Below are 12,570 nucleotides of genomic sequence, written 5' to 3' on the forward strand. Positions count from 1 at the left end.
TAGTTTGATAATAAATTTCCCTAGATAATATCTTGTCTGGGATGTAAAGGGGTAAAACATGAGTCAAACTATTACTTCCCCAAACCCTAAAATAACTAAAAAACTCTTGAACAAAATAATCCCCGATTCTTGTTAAACCATCCATGGCATCAGAGGACATCCTTGGAAGTGAAAAACTGAAAATGGATCTATACAAGGGAATCATTACGAGGTGACAAATACGATAAATGTGGTCAAAATAATTTTATTCTTAAATAATACTATGGTAAACATGAATGAGGAGAGGGTTGGCAAGTGTCCATTTCCACCCATGCATGGAAAATCTAATGAAAAATGTTATGAAACCAGCTCAAGAAAAGATATAAAAGATAGATCAACGCCTTAGAATTCAGCCTCTTCGAGGGGGCAACCTCCTTTACATTACATAAATGAACAATTCTTGGATGATACAAATGAAAAGACCTCCTTTCTATATATAGGAGTCTAAGGGGTCATAACATAATCAGAGCCGACATAACAATAATAATGTAAGGGCACAATAATAACAATAGTGGGCTTTTATGGGGCACAATAGTAACAATATGGGCACTACATGGGTACATCAATATAATAAGTGGGTTATACTAATAACAATAAGGGGTTACACTAGTAGTATAGGGGCCTAACATGCCCCTCTCCTTCAAAAAGCGTTGTCCTCAACGCTTGAGTAGTTCTTGATGCTTCTGTATAAAATTCTTGTCCTCCCATGTAGAATATTTAGCGGGTAAGTTCTTCCACTTGATGAGATACTCTGAAATTGATCGATTTTGTAGCTGTCGGGTTCTTGTTTCTGTGACTGCTCTAGGTTCCAATATGATTTTTCCTTCCTCTTTAATTTCTGGCAATGTTTGAATTGGGATCTTTTGCAACTTTTAAATAAGTGGCCATACTTCTTCATCCTTCTTCCATTCATCCCTTGCTTCGTTTATCCAATCAGGTTGGATAATATAAATAGCAAAAAACAATGCTTCCACATCCTCATCCTTGAAGAGTCTTTCAATTCGGTAAGGTCGCCATTTTTTAAGTGCATGTAGTATTGCCAACATTTCCTTCTCATAAATAGCTTGCTTGAGATGTAGCAATAAAAATACCCAATCACCTACATCAAAACATTTTTCACTACGATGTTGATCTACTTCTTGTTTCATTTGATTTTGCACCGAAGTGGCATTATCCTTTAAAAGTTGGAGAACTTGTTGTTGATGCTCGATGTGATCTTTCACTGCCTGAACCTTTTTCTTCTTGATATGTCCTTCTATCTCTAGAGTTTGAGGAGTGGTAATTTCTTCCAATCCTTTACAAGATATGGTCAGATTCATTTCTTGATGCTCGATGTGATCTTTCACTTCTTGAACATTTTTCTTCTTTATATGTCCTTCTATCTTGATAGTTTGAGGAGTGGTAATTTCAAACAATGAATTACAAGATATGGTTGGATTCATTTCTTCTTTCTCGATGTGATCTTTCACTTCTTGCACCTTTTTCTTCTTGATATGTCCTTCTATCTTGATGGTTTGAGGAGTGGTAATTCCCGCCAATGCATTACAAGATATGGTCAGATTTATTTGTTCTTCATCTAGGCTTTGTTCCTGGAGTATATCCTCTTCTTTTGACCTTTCTTGCTCCTTTTCTTCTTCCTCTTCACAATCTATGTAGAATAATTTCTTCTCAGCACACTTATGACCTTTAGTGCATTTTCTATCACAATTGTAACAAAGCCCTTTTTCTCTTTTTTCTTCCAATTGTTGTGGTGTAATCCTTGTAGGTTGTGGAAGGCTAGGAGAAACAACACTTCCATCTTTATAGTTGTGAGGGGTACGCTTCTTGGTTTCCATAATTTTGCTTTCCACTATGTCACAAAGCCCTTTTACTCTTTCCAATTGTTGTGGTGTTTCTCTAAAGAAGGTGTTGCTCTTTGTATCCTCATAATGTGCTATCATTTCCTCCGTGAAAATTGACCACGTAACAAGTTTTTTACGAGAACTTTGTACCATAAAAATTGATCTGGTTCTAAATATGAAGATGCAATACATACCTTTTGTAACAGTTGTACACCATGTAGATCAAAATATTGCTCCATCTGAAGTATCCAATTTACCGGATCCTTGCCATCAAACTTCCTCATCTTGCTTTTTCTTGATTTTAGGAGCTCGACCTTGAAATGACTGTAACTCTGTACTTTCAGATCTTTAAGTTCTGAGATTGTGACCTGTAGTAGCCCTCTGCATCCTCTTTCCAATGCCACTAGTCTGATCCAAATTGGATTCTCCAAGAAAGAGTTATGCACAATCTCCCAAGATGACTTGATTATAGACTACTCCAGTAGAGCGAACTTGTACGACGTGCCACGAGTCACTATTTCAACCTTTGGATCTGAAAAATGCATACAAGAAACTACAGTCCATCCTATTTTTGTACATTCTTATGAAATTTCAATCCAATCCCTAGAGAGAAAGTTATGACGATTTCCCCCAGGTCACCTGTTTTGAATGTAATTCAGGAGTCTGCAAAAAGCCCAACTTCCTCAGATCATATCTCCAAACATATCGCGCGAAAAGCTCTGAAATTTGGACCCAAGGTTCAACACGATTTCTTCTCAAATGGGTTTGTTTTGAGACTTTTGAAACGTCACAGAAAAAAATTTATAGCGAAAATGCCACGATGACCTGTTTGGAGCAGCGAAACCCTAGAATCCAAAGCTCTGATACCAAATGTTATGAAACCAGCTCAAGAAAAGATAGAAAAGATAGATCAACGCCTTAGAATTCAGCCTCTTCGAGGGGGAAACCTCCTTTACATTACATAAATGAACAATTCTTGGATGATACAAATGAAAAGACCTCCTTTCTATATATAGGAGTTTAAGGGGTCAAACATAATCAGAGCCGACATAACAATAATAATGTAAGGGCACAATAATAACAATAGCGGGATTTTATGGGGCACAATAGTAACAATATGGGCACTACATGGGTACATCAATATAATAAGTGGGTTATACTAATAACAATGAGGGGTTACACTAGTAGTATAGGGGCCTAACAAAAAACATGTTGGAAAATGTAACTAGGTTCGATCTTCATTAATATATTTGAGTCATCATGAAATGTACTTGTCAAAAGAATAAAGAAAAGAATTTTTGTTATTGTATCAATGACTTATTAAAGCATGAGTTTCATGATTGGGTCATCATTATATTAGTCAAATTCCCCATTGTGGACTCCTAGGATTAATATTGAGTCTATAGAGCCATTGTACATTTAAAGAGACCATTCTTAGGCTTTTGAATAATGTAAAAAGGTTTACTATTGAGTCAAATATAATTTATGTAACCTCCACATCAAGTTAGCCTAATGACACCAATTTGACCTCACTTGGAGCCTATAAATAGAAGGAAGTCAAATTCATTCAAAGAATCTTATCTTAAGATAGTTTGATATCTCTAAGGAAGTTAGAGAAGTGTGAAGTGGGTAAAAGGAAGCAAAAGGAAGTGCGAGTTGGGTCAAGTTTAAGGAGAAGAATAAAATCGAAATTTTGGAGCTACTCTCTCTATGTTTCGTGCCTTAGTTTGGGAGATTGAAGTCTTCCAAGTATTGCTGCTGCCTGATGCCATAAGTTGATGCATAGTCGAATTTGATGGTAAGAATGTGCCATGGAAAAGGGGACAAAGATCTGGAAGGCTGACTTGGTGTGGAGGTAAGGTTTGGTCTTTGTCTAGGTTGAAGAGTCTCAAAGAATATATTTGGGGCAAGGAAAGTACATCATCAAGTTGTTGCAGAAAATTTTAGATGATGGTTTCCAAGTTGATGAATACTCCTATGCTACCTGTTAGCACTCCAGAAAGATCTCCTAGGTTGTAGCTTGGAGATGCCTCGTAACATATAAATCTTCAATATTGTTCTCGGAACTACTGGAATGGATGATGGTTTGGATCAAGTCAGATGACTGTTTCAACTCTGTTTTCCCTCAAGACATGCATGAACACCCTCAGCTTTACAAGGCTTTAGACCTTTAATGCTCAATAGTTTATAGATTCAATGGATAGATGGGGAATACTGATTGTACCAGCAAATGCATACATAAACACATATGAATGGCTAGCTACAGGAAGTAAATGAAGCTTGTAGATCTAATTTATCAACGCAGAGATAAGATGAAAGTTATCTGGCATTAGACACAAAATAAAACATGAATAACCTATTCAAGTGCAAGCTTAGAACATAAGCAAAAATGGGAGTTGAACATGTAACAAAAAAAGTAGCTTATATTGTTGGAATGAAGATGAGACGCTTAGAGGAGCAGAGTCTCCATAGTCTCCAAAAGTTGAACCCTTGTTACTCTAAACTTTCAAATATTTATAGGCCTTGTACAATGCTCTCAAGCCTTCCGATGCTGAAGAGGTCTCAATCTATCCTCTTTGTCTTCTCAATGACTCGATGCTATGACTAGGCACACATGGGCTTGGAGGTTTCTTTTCTAACAGTAGAGTAACTACATTCTGGTAATTTGTTGCACTGTCAGGGGGTTCGCTCATGCTAGCGAGGCTCCATGATCAATTTTGTTGGTTTTGGCTGCATTGCGTTGTTGCCTTTCCCCTTACAACCTTCTGTCTCTCGGTCTCTGTCTGCTTGAATCCCTCTTATGGTGTTAGCAATCATTGTAAAAATGTTTCTAAGGATGGTGGCCACCCGTACTATAATAAAATGGACCATTGGTACCCTTGAAATCCCAAAGATGGTGGTTCTCGACTTACGCAGAAAAATACACAGAAATCCTACAAAAATCCGCCCAAACGCATCTATCGGACTTCAAAAAATATGAACTCTGCCTTATATTCCATTGGGTCTGCCTTTTAAATCATTTATCGCATCCCCACCATTGATCTGGGAGGTCTAGATCCAATGGTGGTGGTTCATTTCAGGCGGCTCTTTCATATGGGTTTTAACCACTTGATAAGGGTGGTTTTCTCTCTCCAGGGCCTGGACACGTGGTAGCCAATGTATGGGCTCGGGCGAAGCTCGGCCAAAACCATTTACTGCCTACGGCTCGCTCGAAATCCTACTTGTTTGGTGATTTCCTTTGTATTTCAAAAATACATTAAAGCATTGAAAAATCCTGCAAAGTGGCTTTGGACGGACTTGAAACACTATACATTGGCACTTACAAACCCTTTGAGGTCTGGTTTCATCGCATCGACACTTCCCTTCGCTTTTCGTTTAATAAACAAAATATGCGAAGATATATAGAAAACTACAGTTTGACAGATCTCAAAATATATCAAATATTTCCTATAGCCTCGTCGGGTCCAGCTATCACATTGCATATATGTAGAATGGCCCCGATCCTTTGCAATGTTCTGATGCGATATTGTGATGCGACTTGTCATAATCACATATCACACAAGCCCTAGACTTTCCCATATAGAATGGTTTATGCCAGCACTGATTGCAATATTGGCGATATCGGTGATCAACATATCGCTTGGCCCGATCCCATCGCAACTCTGCCTCCGATTACCTCCGATAGCCACCTCCGATTGCAATTGCCGATCAGCTAGATCCGACGACTCCTATTCATTGTTGGTTTAAACCTCTGATAGGCCTTATTTCATTAATTTTTACCTCCCGATAGTGTTTCTCCGCCATTCTGAAGGTTCCCATTATGCGACGACTTTAATCTTTTTAGAAGATTTTTGAATACTTAGAGGGTTTTCTAGAATCCGACTGATGATCAACTCCTCAGGGCTAACAGTACCAAGAGAGGTTGAAAGCTTGATTCCACCTTATTCCCATTTGGATAGATTTCCCTGGTCAAGAATCTAGTCCGTGGCATTGCAGTGCCTAAATTGATGAGAGACAAATGGATAGATTGCCCTAGTCAGGAATCTAGTATGTGGCATTCTGGTGCCTAAATTGATGAGAGACCAATGGATAGATTTCACTGGCTAGGAATATAGTCCATGGCATTGCAGTGCCGAAACTCTTTATTGTTCATATAGTTTGAGATCTTCCATTGTATTTGTATATTATGAATACCTCCCTAGTTAGGAGGGAGTGTTGGAAAATGTAATTAGGTTCGGTCTTCATTAATGTATTTGAGTTATCATGAAATTTACTTGTCAAAATAATAAATAAAATAAATTTTGTTATTGTATCAATGACTAATTAAAGCATGTGTTTCATGCTTGCATCATCATTATATTAGTCAAAGTCCCCATTGTGGACTCCAAGGATTAATATTGAGTCTATAGAGTCATTGTACATTTAAAGAGATCCTTCTTGGGCTTTTGAGTCATGTAAAAAGGTTTACTATTGAGTCAAATATAATTTATGTCACCTCCACATCAAATCGGCCTAAGGACACTAATTCGACCTCACTTGGAGCCTATAAATAGAAGGAAGTTGAATTCATTTGGAGCATCTTATCTCAAGCTAGTACAATATATCTAAGGAAGCTAGAGAAGTGCAAAGTGGGTAAAAGGAGGAAAAATGAAGTGACAGTTGGGTCAAGTCTAAGGAGAAGAATAAAATCAAAATTTTAGAACCACCCTCTCTTTGTTTCATGCCCTAGTTTGGGAGATCTAAGCCTTCCAAACATTGTTGATGCTAGTTGCTATTTGATGTCATAAGTTGCTACATAATTGGAGTTGCTGGGAAGGAAGTGTGCTGCAAAGGGGTCGAAGATATAGAAGGATGACTTGGTGTAGAGGGAAGGTTTTGTCTTTGTCTAGGTTTAAGAGTCTCAATGAATACTATTGAAGGAAGAAAACTTTTGACTGGGTTTTGCCCTCGAGGGGCGTTATCCCCAGCATAGTGCCTACATATTATGTCTCTTGTTTTGTGATATTCATACACACATAATATGGTAACTTCTTGACGAAAGATAAGATAATAAAAAAGTAAAAGAAGCCAACATAACTCATAAGTAATTATCAAGAAAGAGGAATCAAACCCTAATCTATTTGCATTGATTTCTCAACAAACAAATGGTATCCATCACATAAGAAGACATATAGAATGGTGGATTATGAGTAGCGGTGTGTTTTGAATGGATATTTAGCATGTGCTTGGCCATATTATCAGATAAAATTTGGGCGCAATTCCCTGTCAACAGGGAACTACGAGACATTTTGCAAAGAAAAGATTCAACACAACATAATAACATAACAACAATACAATATAAGGGGAAGCTAAGAAAACAATAGCATACTTGCTAGAGGATTCTTCTTTGAATTTATTTGGGTCACTTCTCCATTCTTTTATGAATTTGGGTAGGGCCTCCCGTTTACCCTCACATTCCTTTTTAATGAAATTATCCAGAAACAAGGAATTGTATACTATATTTGTCTTAGTCAAATGGTACATACCATGAATGATTTACTGCTTTAAAGGAACCAATGGTGATGCCTTATTAGGTGAGGAACTTCCTCTCACTGATGTCGAAATTTTCCAGCACCCAACGTATCATATGTGTATGGGGAATCAACTTTGGACCCACCACAAATTCTGTGTAAGCGAGAATGAGAAACGTCTTAGATTGTCTCTTCAGAGGGTTTATTGCCACCCTAATCTGCATTTGCAACTGTAGGTGGTTCTTCGTCCTCTTCTGGTAATTCTTTCTCGAACATCTCATAAATGGCATTCCAAGATGGTTGGTTGACATCTCTTATACATACAATATCGGAAAAAAGAAAGGTATCCGACAACTTTTCATTAATTTCCTCTTTTAAGGGTATGGTGGATGGTTTGTAGAGGATATTTCTTCTTTCCTTTCTCCATATTAAAAACATGAGTGATATCTTCATCAATATTCAACTATTACAAAAAAAAGATATTAGATATTTTTACCATAAGAAATTCCATATAACTACATAATTTATAAGTTAAATCAACCGTCAGAGACATAAAGGCTTACAAGTACAGTAATGTTTTGAAATGAATAATGGTAAGTAAAACATTTAAATATATGTAGGTTTTAACCACGTACAAAAATTACCTACATGCGAATTCTAAAAATAGAAAATAAACAATGGCGAGAGAATAAAACATAAAACAAATATACACAGATATTTCCCTTGGATCCCAAAACTGGGACTACCACATTGATTTTTCATTATGTTCCTTTCAATGATACAATACATAAATATACATGCCGAATCATCCATAAACCCCAATCCATTAACCCTGGATTAGAAGATAACCATAGTTCCCTTGACCGAATCTACAAAATATCATGGACAAAAAACCATCATGCCTAATACCATGTGTGAAATCCATGCAAAAAACCATAGGTATGTCTGCCCACATAATATAGGGTCTAATTTTTTTTCCTGGGGTGCTACCCCGGACCCCGTGCAGGGGGGCTACAACCCCCTTTCTTACCCCCTGACAGGGGTGATAGTCGCCCCCCTGTGACCCCTCGGCAGCGCTTGACGCAACGTACAGGCGGGCGACTGCCAAAGAGATGAAGTTTCAAGGTTTAAAACATATTAGGTGCCTCTAGGAACATTCACCCACTCTCTTCAAGTACCACACATGCATTAAATCATTTATTCAAGGTTCCCAGAATAATTTCACATTTACTTTAACCCATACATGAATAATGATAACAATAACATGCAATAAACCTATAAAATAATGAAAATAACATCAAAATTTGACTTACATGAGAGAAAGAGTATATCCATTAATCAACTTTTCATTAGAAAGAAGCTCCAAAAACAATAGCGAAAATCCAAACATCATAGTGCATCAAGAAGGCTAAAAAAATTTCACGCAACAAAAAGTGAAAAAATCTCTCAAGAGATACTTATCCAATCCAAGTGATGATGATGAAATTGAATCATCATTTCTATTTACATAGTCCTCTAATGGATTTGAATGGCTTAATTTGGACTAATATTACCCCTAAAATAAAATAATGTGCATAATAACAATACTTTTGGTGACACTCCCACCAAAATATCTCAATAAAACAAGAATAAGCATCTCAAGAGGGAAAATTGATCAATATAATGAGTTGTTAGGCATTTGAGGAAGCCTAATGAAGCCCTAAGGGTGCCATGCGTAGGTTTTAACCCCGTACAAAAATTGCCTGCATACAAATTCTAAAAACAAAAAATAAACAATGGCGAGAGGATAAAACATAAAACAGATATACACAAAGATTTTCCCCTGGATCCCAAAACCAAGACTATCAGATTGATTTTTTATTATATTCCTTTCAATGTTACAATACATATATATACATGCCAAAGCATCCATAAATCCCAATCCATTAACCCTGGATTATAAAATAACTGTAGTTCCCTTGACTGGATCTACAAAATACCATGGACAGAAAACAATCATGACCAAAATCATGTGCGAAATCCATGCACAAAACCATAGGTAAGTCTTCGTGGGGTAGTCCTAGAAAGAATATAACACAACCCAACATTCTCCCACTTGTTTTATTTTCATAGGGGGCCACAAGAGAGCTTAGTCATTGATCCAGCCTAGAAATGCCCATTGTTTCTCTACACCAAGAGAACTTTTCAGTGCTCACAAACTTTGTCAATGCATCTGCAATATTCTTCAAAGTGTCCACCTTTACCAACAAAACCTTTTTGTCCTCAACCATATCCCTCACAAAGTGATACTTAACATCAATGTACTTTTTCTTTGAATGATAAGAAGGGTTCTTTGCCAAGAAAATTGCACTTTGGCTGTCACAGTCTATCCTTATAGGTCGCTGTACTAACCCCATACTTGACCAAATTCTCTGCAACCAAACTTCTTCCTTGCTTGCATGAGTGGATGCCATGTATTCTGCTGCTTTAGTTGAAAGTGCCACTACAGACTATCTCTTACTCATCCAACTGATTGCGTCTCCAAATAGGTTAAACACATAGCCACTTGTATATCTTCTCTGATCTAGATCTCCAGCTTAGTATACATCAAAAAAGCCACGGATGTCCAAAACTCTATCCAATCCTGGTCTTCCTTGGTAGCACAAACCATAATCACTAGTGCCATGCAAATACTTGAAAACCCACTTCACTGCTGCCCAATGCTCCTTCCATGGTTTTGACATAAACCTGCTCAATACTCCTACTACATGTGCAATGTCTGGTCTAGTACTGACCATTGCATACATCGGGTTACCGAATGCACTTGCATATGGAACATGGGTCATGTCCTCTTCCTCTTCTTGTGTCTTAGGATACTATTCAACAGATAACTTTACACCTATAGGAGTATGAATCTTCACCAGTTTACTATCCTGCACATTAAAATTCTGTAGTGTTGTCTTGACATACTTCCTCTGGTTTAACCAGAGATTCCTCTTTGCCTGATCTCATTTAATTTCCATGCCAAAAATATAGTTTGTAGCACCAATATCTTTCATTTCGAATTTGGAGGAAAATTGGGTGTTCAAATCCTAGATAATTTCTTTGTCATTTCCAGCTAGCAAGATATCATCCGCATAAAAGACCAGATAAATAACACGATCATCAATTAATTTAAAATACAGACAGTGATCTTCTTTGCTTCTGGTGAAGCCAAGTCCCTGTATATAAATACATCAAATTTCTGATACCACATCCTCAATGATTGTTTTAACCCATACAAAGACTTTTTTTAACTTGCATACTAGTTCTTTCTTACCCTTCACCGCAAAGCCTTCAGGTTGCTTCATGTAGATCTCTTCTTCCTGATCCCTGTGAAGAAATGTTGTCTTCACATCCATCTGTTCTACTTCAAAATCAAAAGTAGCAGCAACAGATAAAAATAATCTAATAGTAGCTACCTTGGTAATAGGAGAAAAAATATCACCAAAATTAATTCCTGACACCTGGGAATAACCTTTTGCTACCAACCGAGCTTTGTATTTCTCCACCTTACCTTCTGCATTGGTTTTCTTCTTAAACACCCATTTTTCTGCCAACGGGTTTCCTTCTAGCCGATAACTCCACTAGATCCCAAGCCTCATTTTTGTGAAAAGATGCCATTTCATAAACCATGGCCTATTTCCAGAGTTTCCCATCCTCTGAATCTACTGCTTTCCTCATAGTTCTGGGATCATCATCAATAATAGATAAAGAAAAATCTGAATAGAAAGCAGATGGACTATATGTTCATGGTTGCCTTCTTTCTTGAACTGATCTTCTCATAGTTGGAGTTTGTGGCTCTTCATCTTCTGATTCCTTTTCTGTTGTAGAGTCTGACTCTTCCTCGTTTAGCTCAAACTCTATCTTCTCGGGTTCCTTTGGTAGGAATTCATGTTTAATAACATCTTTCACTCTTTAAACACCACATCTTAGCTATACACAACCTTCCTTGTTTCTAGGTTCCAAAGTTTATATTATTTTAATCCATCCTTATACCCAATAAAGATGCACTTTTCAGATTTACTATCCAACTTTGTTCTTTTCTCCTTTGGAACATGTACATATGCATCACATCCAAATACCCTTAGATGTGAAAGAGAATATTTATTTCCAGTCCATACCTCTTGTGGAGTCTTATCCTCCAATGCTAATGAAGGTGATCTGTTGACCAGGTAATATGCAGTCTCCATCGCCTTTGCCCAGAATTCCTGTCCTAACCCAACATCATGTAGCATGCTTCTTTCCCTTTCCATCAACGTCTTGTTCATTCTTTCCACAACTCCATTTTTCTCATGTGTCTATGGAGTAGTATTCTACCATGATATACCACACTTCTTACATAACTCTTCAAATTCCTTCTTGTAAACTCTCCACCGTTCTCTGTTCTCAACACCTTTATCTTCTTCTATGTCTGGTTTTCCATCAAAGCCTTAAATTCTTTAAACCTGTCAAATACTTCAGATTTCTTCTTGATGAAATATATCCATGTATTGCTTGATAATTCATCTATAGATGATACATAGTACATAGAATTACCTAGTGATGGAACCGACACAAGTCAAAACACATCACTGTGCACAAGCTCTAATATTTGTTTTACCCTCTTAGCACTAGAGGGGAAACTCACCAGATTCTGCTTCCCAAATACACAATTTTCATAGAAATCAAAATCCAGAGAGAAATTAGACATACCTTCTACCATACCATTACAATTAAGTATTTGAAGGCCCTTCTATCCAATATGTGCGAGCCTTTGATGCCATATCATGGTCTTTTTTCCAGAGACCACTAGATTTTCTGCTCCACTTTTAGGAACCGTAGAATTGTTACACCCATCAATAATAGTGCTACCTTGAAGCTTGTACAGAGTTCCAATCCAAACTCCCTGGGTCGCTCCTCGAACCATCTTACAGTTATATTTCTTGAACACTATTTTTACACCTGCGTCATCCAACTTGCTTACATAAATCAGATTTTTGGCCAATGTAGGAATATGCAGAACACGGGGAAGTGTTCTAATCCTTCCACCTTACAACTTCAACTTAACTTTTCCATGACTGACGATTCTAGCCTTTACTTGAAGAAGAAGCCAAGTACACATCCCCACTTTCATCTGAGGTGGTTTTTTCTTTTGTATAAGGAGCATCATCAGATCCCTT

Source organism: Pinus tabuliformis, chromosome X, assembly GCF_031772625.1.
Source record: "Pinus tabuliformis cultivar Carrire ecotype Pingquan chromosome X, CPIR1, whole genome shotgun sequence".
Classification (NCBI taxonomy): Eukaryota; Viridiplantae; Streptophyta; class Pinopsida; order Pinales; family Pinaceae; genus Pinus; species Pinus tabuliformis.